General features: G+C 40.1%; 1 protein-coding gene across 7 annotated transcripts in view; it reads left to right on the top strand.

Annotated features, from left to right (window-relative positions):
* The first annotated feature begins 835 nt into the window (after positions 1-835).
* ZNF280D (zinc finger protein 280D) overlaps positions 836-11,373 on the top strand; it is a 119,322-nt gene continuing 108,784 nt past the window's right edge. For 5 of the 7 annotated variants that reach the window (XM_082647888.1, XM_082647889.1, XM_082647885.1 and 2 more), the window contains exons 1-2: positions 839-968; positions 8,330-8,480. The gene's annotated coding sequence lies outside the window, so the exon portion shown is untranslated. Of the gene's footprint in view, positions 969-8,329; positions 8,481-11,373 lie in introns of all 7 variants that reach the window. The other 2 variants (XM_082647887.1, XM_082647886.1) reach the window with 2 other exon arrangements.

Raw genomic sequence — 11,373 nt, 5'->3', positions numbered from 1 at the left:
GGAATTGAAGGAGACGGTAGCAAAATCTCAAGTTTGAAACAAATTTGGCAAAGGTAGCCAATTATTAAAAGAACCTTCTCCACTTCTTTTTCTCATCTGGTGTGTGGTCTTTGCCGCTCAGGCACAGTGTTTCTTTTTTTCCTTTTTTTAATTATTTTTGGCTGCGTTGGGTCTTCGTTGCTGCCCGCGGGCTTTCTCTAGCTGCAGTGAGCGGCGTCTACTCTTCATTGCAGTGCATGGGCTTCTCACTGCAATGGCTTCTCTCCTTGCACAGCACGGGCTCTAGGCCCATGGGCTTCAGTAGTTGTGGCTCGCGGGCTCTAGAGCGCAGGCTCAGTAGCTTTGGCGCACGGGCTTAGTTGCTCTGCAGCATGTGGACTCTTCCCCGACCAAGGATTGAACCCGTGTGTCCTGCACTGGCAGGCGGATTCTTAACCACTGCACCACCAAGGAAGCCCCTGGTGTTTCTTTTTAATGGCGCCTCTCTTCCTAGACCTTACTTTCCAAGCCTGCAGAGAACTAGCTGTTACACACAGAGAGGCCCCGGAACTCGTGTTTCCACGCCTTCAGATTCGATGGAGCCCAGGTTTCAGGATTGCTGGCCGGGAAGCAGTACGCACCCACGGCCGCTCCAGCCCCGACCTAGTGCCTGACCTTCGGCCGCTGCCTGCGCATAGCTGGGCGCCGGGGCCTTCGAAGACCCGCAACGCGGCGCACATGCCCGTGCCCGCCTTCCGCGTCGGCGAGAAGAAAGGGAGCCCGGACGCGCGGAGGCTGACCCGGAGCCTACCCATGAGGCAGCGCGCCGGCTCCTCGAGAGCCCCCCCACCCCGCCCACGGCTCGGCCGCCTGCTCCGCAATGGGAGCCGCCGCCGTCGCCGCTGTGTAGTTTTTCGTGCTCCTCCTTTTCCTCCTCCTCTTTCTCCTCCTCCTCAGGGCCCCAGTCAGGCCGATCCGCTCCGCTCACGGTAAGCGCCCCCCGCCCCCGCCCGCCCCCGCCCGCCCCGCGCTGCAGCAGGCAGAGGCCCTCCCGCGCGGCCTGCGCCGCCTCACTCCGGGGGCGCCGGGCTGGGGGTGTCGAGGCCGGCGCGGGTCGCCGAGAGCGCCCAGGGCGCGGGGGAGGGGACCGGCTGCGCGGCGGCGGCCGGACCGCCATCTTGCGCCGGCCCTGGCGGGGGAGGGATCGCGGCGCGACGCGGCAGCCAGTTCGGTGCGGCAGGCCGGGGCCGCGCAGGCCGCGGACGACGCCGTTTCCCCGCCCCGCCTCGTCCCCCAGGGCCTGTTTGCCCCTGGCCTGGTTTGGGCTTTTCTTTCCGGAGGCTTCTTCCTTGGTCTAACGTACATTTTGTGCCGCTGTTTGGCGGGGACCCGTGCTCTTCTCGCTCCGGCTCTCCCCCCGAGTCTCGTGAGTCGTAGGCAGAGACCACAGGGGGTGCCGAACTTTGAGGTTCGGGGACCCTAGGGCCCAGGTTCCCCCGCCCGGGTGACCAGTCAGTACCTGCTCACACCCTCCTTCTTGTCAAAGGACTTCCCCGCTGTGCCCTACACGTCCCGTTATTGTCTGTAGGAGAGGGGCCCTGAGGAGAAACGTGGACTTGATAACACAGTTCCCTAACTGAGCTTGCAGGTTTCACTTCGTGAGACGGAAAGAATGATGTCATTCTGAGGTTTTATCCTGCTCTAGAGATGGACGGAGTTCCTCCCAACTTATCTCAAGTGTTAACGCTTTTATGGAGCGATCGGCTAGAGAGGAGAAACGTCGAAGTGAACCCACTTCTACAAGCACGGGAGACCTTCGTTCCAGGGGGTTCTCTTTGTTTGCCAAGAATTGTTAGTTTAAAGAAAAATTCTGTGAACTTAAACCTGATTTATTTATTGTTTTCAGGTTTGAACTGTGTTTTAAGAATTTGACGTTTTTCAGCGGCATTAAACATAAAATTGAAGCATTAGAGGAGCGATTTAAAGTACAAAAGCCACCTCTCTGCAATTGTGAGGTGTCCTGCTTTGGGGGATTACTATGCCAACTCAGGCTGTCTCTAAGCAGAAACTTACTGTGCCTGGTTTGCTTAGAGAAGGCACTGGTTTGCTTAGAGAATTAAGTTGGGGCTGTGTGCTCTCGATGTTTTAAAACATCGTACAAGTACCATTCTAATTGTATCTTGCATTTGTATGGGTCATTGTTACCGGCTGATAACGTATTTCCTAACCCCTTTTACAGTGGTCTTTGCTGCTAGAACTGATTTTGAAGGTTAGGAAAGAGAGCTCAGGGTGAGAGGTCTGTAATGAAGTCATGGCTAGGAAGTGATAGAGCCTTTTCTAGAACCTTAGGTCTTCTGATTCCTCATTCAGTGCTCCATTCACTATGTTTCATTTTTTGTGAGAATGAAGTGATTGAGGAAAAGAGCAAAGGAGGCTCACCTACAAAATTTAAGAAGCACTATTCAGTTGCCCCTTCCTTCACATTTTTATTTTTAAGAGTTCATTTCTTTGCTTTTTAACTTCTTGTTATTTAAGTTTTCATGTTATTTTTTTCCCCAGACATTGAAAAGTTGAGTAGCCGGGTTGAGCTCTCCTCATACCCACCACCTAGTTTTTACGGTTATTACTGTTTTGCCACATTTGCTTTATCCACCTATCTCACGGTTGTTTTTGGTGAACATTTTCAAAACATATTTCATACATCACAACAGTTCACACCGAAGTACTGTGTGTGTCTCAGTATGTATATCATAAGATTAAGGTCAATTTTCTATGTAACTGCAATAGGATAATCACACTTAAAGTTAAGAATAATCCCTACATAATCCCTGATAATCTAATGCATGTATGTAGTATGTATTCACATGTTCTTCACATGTTCCTTGTCCCCAAAATGTTCTTTTTAGTCATTTATTTTGGAACAATCATGCATTACATTTGTGTTAGTTCCTTTTAATTTAGTGTAGTTTCCTCTTTTTTTTTTTTTTAATGACATTGACCTTTTGAAGAGACCAAGCCAGTAGGCTTGTAGAATAACCTACATTCTGTATTTTACTGACAGTTTCTTCCTCATGGGGTTTAACTGTACCCTGTATCCCCTATACTTCCTTTAAACTTGAACCTAGGTCTAAAGGCTTGAGTAGATCAGGCTAAATATTTTTGGCAAGAATACTTCACAAGTCATGCAGTGTACTGCTCATTATACAACATCAGAAGGCACGTAAAGTGGGGTTATCCTGTTGGTAATCCTAAATTTGATCTCTTGGATAAGATGGTGACAGACTATCTTTCCATTGTAAGCATTTCCCTTTGCAATTAGCAGATAGTCTATGGGGTGATATTTTGGCATTAGTATTTGGTAAGAGTTTTACTGCAGTAATCTGATAACATAGTTGGGAGCAATTGTCTAGAAATGGGTGTTTGGGGATGAAGGAGGGGAGCAGTTTTGAAGGTTAGAACTAACTTATCTAGTTTAGGAAACTTGGAATTGCTGCTCTAGTTGACATCAGAGCCTACAGTGGCTAGGGGAGAGGAGACAAAGTAGATATCAGACTTTGCCTCCTCTGAAAGTTTGCTCAAGACCCTTGTAGGTGTAGTGAGCTGTGAGACAAAGAAAGTTCTGGGGTAGTTTGGTTTTGGAGGACTACAAACCTCAGCATCCCCACTTAAACTCATTCTTTCCAGTTAGGCTATCTCGTCCAGTCCTGCTTCTTCAGTCCAATGTTTTACTACCCAGCATTGGCTTCCTTAGTAAGGGAGAGGAGGTCAAAGGAAAGGAATAAATAATTTTGTACCCTTCTCTCCCACACTGTTTTCTTTATTGAAGAGAACATTTAGAACCATACCAAGATTTCTTTTTCTTTACTAATTGGGCAGGGGATGTACCTATGCGGAATAACAATTTTAAATAGAAAGTAAATGATAGTTTTAGATGACAGGAAATTGGAGATTATTGACAATATATTTTGTTATTTCAAAAGTAACTTTTGAATGATAAGAAATATTTTTGACATACTAATTAAATATATAGTCCTGAATAGTTTATTTTTTCCTGCTTCAGAGGACTCAAAAATATTTGATTTTTCAGTCAAATTGTTTTAAAAATATATAATGATTTGATTTACTTGGTAACTTTTTTCAAAAATGTGTGTTTGGGATTTTTATTGATTTTTGCAGAGCAGTTTTGTTTTAAGGATTCTTTTAATTCTCAATGTAACAGGAAAAATAGATACCACTCTTTATCTTCTAGATCAAAAGGAACTTTTATTTTTTAAACATTTTAAATTATTTTATATTTAAAATGTTTTTATATATTTTATATAATTTTATATCATATAATTTATATAATTAACAGAAGAATAAAGGAGTAATGTAAAACAACTTATTAGAGCTTTTAATAAGAATTCAAACATAGCAAATATTTTTGTATATACTTAGAAAAATAAGAAACAAAAAAATATATTTCATGCGTCTAATTAAATACTACCCCTACAATTAATATGCATCACATTTTAATGCTCTTGGCAAATACTATAATTGTAGCCCACAATTTTTTGGTTTTTTTTTTTAGTTTTTTACCCTCACAAAGAGCATCTTCCTTTATTCTTCTCTCTTACACTTGTGCACAAGAATATTGTAGCTAGAGGGTAAGACAGAATTCTCTTATAGTTCCTGCAAGTGCTTTTCCTAGTTGCATGAGGAATGTTCTTCTTGGTAACTTACAGTTTTGTAATTGAAACTTTCCCCATACAGTGATCATAATATCAGTCATAGGCCATCATCTTCAAGTCATTATTTTGCAAGTACAGTTGACCCTTGAACAACATAATTTTGAACTGTGCAGGTCCACGTGGATTTTCTTTTTCAATAAAAGTGCTACAGTACTATACGATCAGCAGTTGGGTTGAATCCATGGATGCCGAACCATGCATACAGAGGGGCCAACTATTACACACTGATTTTCAACTGCACGGGGCTTGGTGCTCCTAACCCCTGTGTTGTTCAGCAATCAACTGGATAGGTTCTAGCTTTCATAATCAGTGTCTATCCCTCCTTTAGTCTTTTTATACAATACAACTCTCTCCAGGTTAACTTATGCAGGATTTTTAAAAACTAACTGATGGGCTTCCCTGGTGGCGCAGTGGTTGAGAGTCTGCCTGCCGATGCAGGGGACACGGGTTCATGCCCCGGTCCGGGAGGATCCCACATGCCGCGGAGCGGCTGGACCCGGGAGCCGTGGCCGCTGAGCCTGCGTGTCCGGAGCCTGTGCTCCGCAACGGGAGAGGCCACGACAGTGAGAGGCCCGCGTACTGAAAAAAACAAACAAAAAAACCCAACTAACTGATGCTTGAGAATGCATTGAGCTGAGAAGAGTACTAGTTTTTCTTAGGACAGTAAGAATCATCAAATATCTTTGAAAACCAGATTATGTGCAGTTGACTTCTCTTCCTTTCCCTTTGTGAAAATTCACAGAAGTTCAACCTTGTTCTTCCTGATATTGCCAACTGAGGAAAATCTCTCACTAGATAATACTAAGCCAATTCTAAACTTATAAAAATTTGTCACAAGTTGTATTTCTGACAGAATTTTCAAATTCTTTTGTCAATTCTTGTAATAATCTTGGTTCTGCTCTCACCCCTTTTATGAATCACTGTGTAGATATGCATTTTTCAAGCTTACAGTGTTACACTGTCACATGTTGCCCAGATTTTTAGTCTATATTTTTCAGGATTGAAGCTTGCCTGAAATGGGCAACATTGTCTGCATGTGAGTAACTCATCAACTGTCATACGTGATCCTGGAACATAGTGATTTGAGATTTCAGATACTTCCCCAGTAGGTTCTTGCTTATCATTCCTTCTGGATCTTCTTTTTGCAGTGTGCATCATCAGATGCAACATTTGAAGGATTTTTTGAAAACTTGTATGGTTTAAATTTTTGTTGAAAGGAAGATGGCCATCTTTGCTTTATAATTACAAGGTATTTTCAGTTTTAGATTTCTAGACACCAATTAGAATAATCAATCCAATGAATTAAAATTTCTGCATCATCTATTTCCTTCTAGTCACCATTGTATACACCTGCATTCAACACTTCTCCACTTATGAACTGTATCAAGTTAAATTTTAGCCCACAGACGTGAAGGATGAAAGAATACTGTCAAAATAGCATGGTCCTGCATTTAGCAAATGCAGGACCTCCTTTTAGCAAAATAGCATGGTCCTGCATTTTTGTAAAAACATGGCATGATGAAGTTCTTCCTGCTGAATGAGAATACTGTATTTCCTTTTAGTTTTTAGAAATATATTGTTCACTCGTTGATTGTTGAGTTTGAGAAAATCTATCTAGGGACTTAGTCTAATTACACTTAGTCTGAGATTTCCCAAAGTTCACTGTCATTATTACAGTCTGAAGTGCTTGCTATCTACCTTTGCATTTATCTTTAGTTTCATCTAATAATTCTGAAATGTCTCCTCTGTTAGTTTTCTTCTGTTCATTATTAACAGAAAATAAAAAGTTCTGAGTTCATAACAGTAGTCAGTGAAAACTAAAGCAGATGAAAGGATCTGCCACCCTAAAATATGCCACTTTGACATAAGGATTATTTTGAGCAGAAGGCAATTGAGAACCAACAGATGCAGGAAGAGCCCTCTTCCCATCCCCCCCCGCCCCGCCCAAAATTAACTGCCTAAAAGCAGGGCATACATTTCTTTTTGTGAAGGTTCTTACCTTACTGCACCAGGAAAGGAAGAGTGACTCTTATCACCTAAGATGGAGAGTTGATAGATGAGCTTGCGTAAACAGACCCAACTAAAATAACACTTATCTTCCATTAGTTCTGCCACGCATTTCCTAGTTTCTTCCCCAGGATTTATTGTCTCTCAAAGCCCCAATTCCCTTTCCTTTGTTAAAATGGTATATACACCCTGAGTCTAACTGCTTCTTTGAGTTTTACTTCTTTTCTGTGAACTCCAGTGTATGTAAATATTAATAAAAATTATGTGCTTTTTCTCCTGTTGATTTGTCTGTTGTTAATTTAATTCACAGGCCCCAGATACTGCAACCTAAAAGGGTAGAAGTAAAGTTTTTACTTCCTGACACAGACTACAAAGATAATGCCTTGAGTCTTCTATACCTTTTGGGAAGCTGATGCAGTATTTTGTGCAAAACAATAGGAAAACTCAAGAAAAGAAAGGTGAAGGATAACGTATTAGTGATGATTTATTTCACTCTCGCGTTATCCTTCTAGGCAATTAAAACGTTCTTCTGTTTTCTTATTATTTTAGTTTTTTTAAAAGCATAGTTGGGAAAAATTGATGCTCAGTGGTGAAATAACACCTAGGATGATGGAATTAGCAAAATATTTTGAGGTGTAGGAAGAATAAAATCACTAATATCCCATAATGTATCTTAGATTTATAAAAGGAGTCTATGGGCTCACCTAGTAATTGTAAGATAGAATGATTTTTATTCTATTTTAAAGTAATAAGTTACTTTTCCCTTTGTTGTTTGAAGATCTCTAGGAAACAAAGTCATAAAATGTCAATTTTTAAAACTAGAACTGCTAAGGAAAGAAAATTAAAAACTGAACCTATGGACTCTGATAGTGTGCTGAAGGTTAATGGTTAGTTTGGACGGTAAGGTGCAGAGTTCCACTGCTTTCCAGCACTGCTTTCCTCCTACTACTATGATAGGTTTTTTTCACCCTTTTGCACTCCATCTCTAATGGAGTAAGGGTTCTACAAGGCTCTCCCTTTACCACGTACGTATCTTATGAAGCTGGATTTTCCTCACTTCAACAGAACAAGATGGTGTAACAGATTGAATACAGAAGCAGATAAGAGAATCCAGCTGTCTTTATGAACACAGATATTAAAATTAATGAGATTGTAAAAATGGAAAACAATGCCACTCTAAATTTTTGTTTTGGAAAATACAGCTATTTTTTATAAAAGTATTTGTATTAATATGCAATGGGTTTGTTATAGTCACTTTTAAGTAAATTAATATATATTTCTTAAATTTCTCAGGTTGGGTTTGTAGGCTTCATCCTTAGAAGTTAATCAACTACACTCTTTTTTGCCAGGTTTGATTTCTTCAGCATGACAGCTGCCTGAATGCCTTTCAGTTGAGGGATATTAACCAAAGCAAAGATCATTAGTCTATGAAATAATTTGCTCCTTGCTTCTAGGCTCTACCCATGTGTTCCTTATTTTGTGGGTATTTGTTCTTAACCTTTGGCACGTTTGAGAAGCAAAACTTGGAGGGTTTGGGAGAGGTCTGGGGATTTTAGGTATATCCTAATCCCTATCGCCTTTGTTTACTCACTCATTTTGCTTTTCCTATTCAGGGTTTAAGATTATCTGACTTTGAACTATACAGGATTGCTGACTGCTGATAGAAAGGTCCTCATGGAACAAAATGCACCATGGAAGTGGCTTTGTTAAATTCCATGAGGAAAAATAAATAATATATCTCCCAACTGTATTGAATAGCAAAAGGTAAATAAGAAAATTGACACTACTTTTGACACTACATTGTTAGTATTTGTGTTTTTTTGAGAAGTTATAACACAAGATATCTTTCTAATTTTTCATTTCTTTTATTGTAGTGTTTTAGTGACTATAAAGTATTTCATGGTTATATTTCTTCCTCAAAATAAATAGTATTTGGAGATGGGTGGTATTATCCTTTATAGATGAGGAAATTGAGTTTCAGAAAAAGTTCATTTCATTCATTGTAATACTGGGTGCCAGACACTGCATATTCATTTTGTAAGGTGTGATACCGTGGTCTTCCCTCACTTCACCTTCAGCGTTTCTAGCTCAGAATTGTGTTCTCTTCTCTTTGGGTTAGACAGTGCAGGCCTGGCAGCACAGCCTCTGGTGGAAGTGCCAGCTCCTAGAGCATTTGGTCTATTCTCTGCCTCACTGCATTCTGGAAGCTTCTGGTACTAGTATAACCAAGCTCTGCATGCGTTGGTGGAGAGTTATTGAAGAGTTTGGAATTGATAAGTGACACAATAAAAGCATTATTTTAGGAAATTGTTAATTTGGTGCTTCTGTATTGAATGGATGAAAGCAGATAGATCTGGATGCTGAGAGACAGTATAAAGTAAATCTTATAAAGTAAATCTGATGCTATAGGTGTGAGGTTCTAAGGGCCTGAACAAGTACTTACGAATGGAAAGGCAAGGTTGGTTGTGGGAAATATTTTGAGGGAAGACTGTAGGACTGGGGAATTGATAGGATGAATGAAAGAGGGAAACATTGAAAAAAAACTGCAAAAGGGTGACAGTTTCATTTGAGGAAAAAGAGAAAGGCAAAAGTAGAATTGTTAAAAATCGGAGTAAGATTAATCTAACATAAAATTTACCATTCTTGACTAAAGTGTACAATTCAGTGGCATTTAGTATATTCACAATGTTGTGCAATCATCAGTGCTATCTAATCCCAGAATATTCTCAGTTTCTCAAACCCTTACCCATTAAGCAGTCTCTCCCCGCTTCTTCCCTCTCCCCCAGCTCCTGGCAACCACTGATCTGCTTTCTGCTCTATGGATTTGCTTATTCTGCGCATTTTATATAAATGGAAGCATAACATGACTGACTTCTTTCACTTTGCATAATGTTTTCAAGGTTCATCATGTTGTCACATATATCAGTACCTCATCTTTTTTTAATTCTCTTGTATGGATGTATCACATTTTGTCTATCCATTCATCAGTCAGTTGATAAACATTTAGCTTGTTTCTACTTTTTGGCTATTATGAATAATGCTGTAGAACTAATTTTTGAGGGAAAGTTAATGTTCAGTTTTGGAAATACTGAATTTGAGGTGAGTTTAAATATCCATATAGCAGTTTTCAGCAGTTAAGAGATGAAGGACTGAAACATAGTTAAGAAGTTAGGGTTGGAAGTTAATATTTGATGATTTTATAGGCTGCTATTGAGAACTGATAGCTAAGACTATGAAGTTTATTAGATTTGTCTTTTAGGAAACAATTTGTGTAGGGCTAAGGTCTAAACTTTATAGAACCTGATTTTACATTGTTTAAGAAGGAAGGGAATATGAAGAATCTGTAAAGAGTTAAAAAGGAGGAGATGGATAGAGAACCAGTCTATTGGCATAGAGAAAATTACTGAGGAGCATGTCTCAAGAAATTGGGTTAGGACTTCCCTGGGGGTCAGTGGTTAAGACTGTGCTTCCACTGCAGGGGGCGTGGGTTCGATCCCTGATCGGGGAACTAAGATCCTGCATGCTGTGTGACATGGCCAAAAATAAATACCCTCATAAATAAATAAAAGGTTTAAAAAAAAAAAAGAAATTGGGTTAAAATTGATGCAAGATAAGGAAAATGAAAATGGAAGAAAGGGTTATTTGATTTGGCTGTTGGAAAGATTATTGGGATCTTAAGATGGATACCTTCAGCAGAATACTGTGTGGTAGAAAGTGTAGCTGTCCTGCTGTGCTCAGCTCAGTTTTGACTGACAGAGTGGGTGGTGGTAACTGCTGTAGCCTGGATCAGGATCAGCAGGAGGTTTTAGAATACTTGGACCAAGTGGAGATGGTGCAAAGAGAGATTCCCCATACCTTGTTGTAAAGAAGGGTTGCTTTTATCAGTACATAGGAACTTTTAATGATTGTGCTGATTTGGATTGCTTTGTAGATTTAAGTAGTCTGCTCAAGCACAGGCTTTCTACTTATTAATATTATATTAACATTTTTTGTGTTAACAGAAATTTTAAAATTCTAAAAAGTTGGTTTGTCATGATGATTTGATACTTGAGATGTTTGCTCTGAATCAGTATCTGTTAAATAGATCTTGATATTGTTGGGAGTTCTGAGTTAAGCCATCAAACAGGCTTACTTATTAAAATGCAATTTATATTGTTTATTTAAAATTATTGGGGATTTCCCTGGCGATTCAGTGGTTAGGACTCCATGCTTCCACTGTGGGGGGGCCTAGGTTCAGTCCCTGGTCAGGGAGAACTGGGATCCTGCATGCCACGTGGGTGGCCAAAAAAAAAAATTATCAACTGTTATTTTTTTTTTTTCAGGAATTTACTTGCTTCGAATAAACTCAAGAATTTCATTCTGAGTGTTGTTTCATTCTTTACGTTGTACTTGAGAGTTTCTAGAAAATCTTTGGGTACAGTAGGTAGATTACTAAAATTCTTAATTTCTAATTCCAAAATGAACTTTCGTAATTCAGCATTCTCAATTAGGGCAGTTTTTTTACTGAAATATGACAAATCCCCCTTTTCTTTCAGTCTAGGCAAAAAATTTACAAATGCTAGATGAATGTGTTTACAATATTAGGGTTGGAAGGATCCTTGGGGATCTTGAAAGTGACCATTTTCAATTGCATAATGTTTGAACTTTTCATATTTTT

The sequence above is a fragment of the Grampus griseus genome (assembly GCF_964374135.1).
Source record: "Grampus griseus genome assembly, chromosome: 2".
NCBI classification, from domain to species: domain Eukaryota; kingdom Metazoa; phylum Chordata; class Mammalia; order Artiodactyla; family Delphinidae; genus Grampus; species Grampus griseus.
Note: the sequence above shows the minus strand (reverse complement) of the source record. Positions and strands in the feature narration are given on the sequence as shown.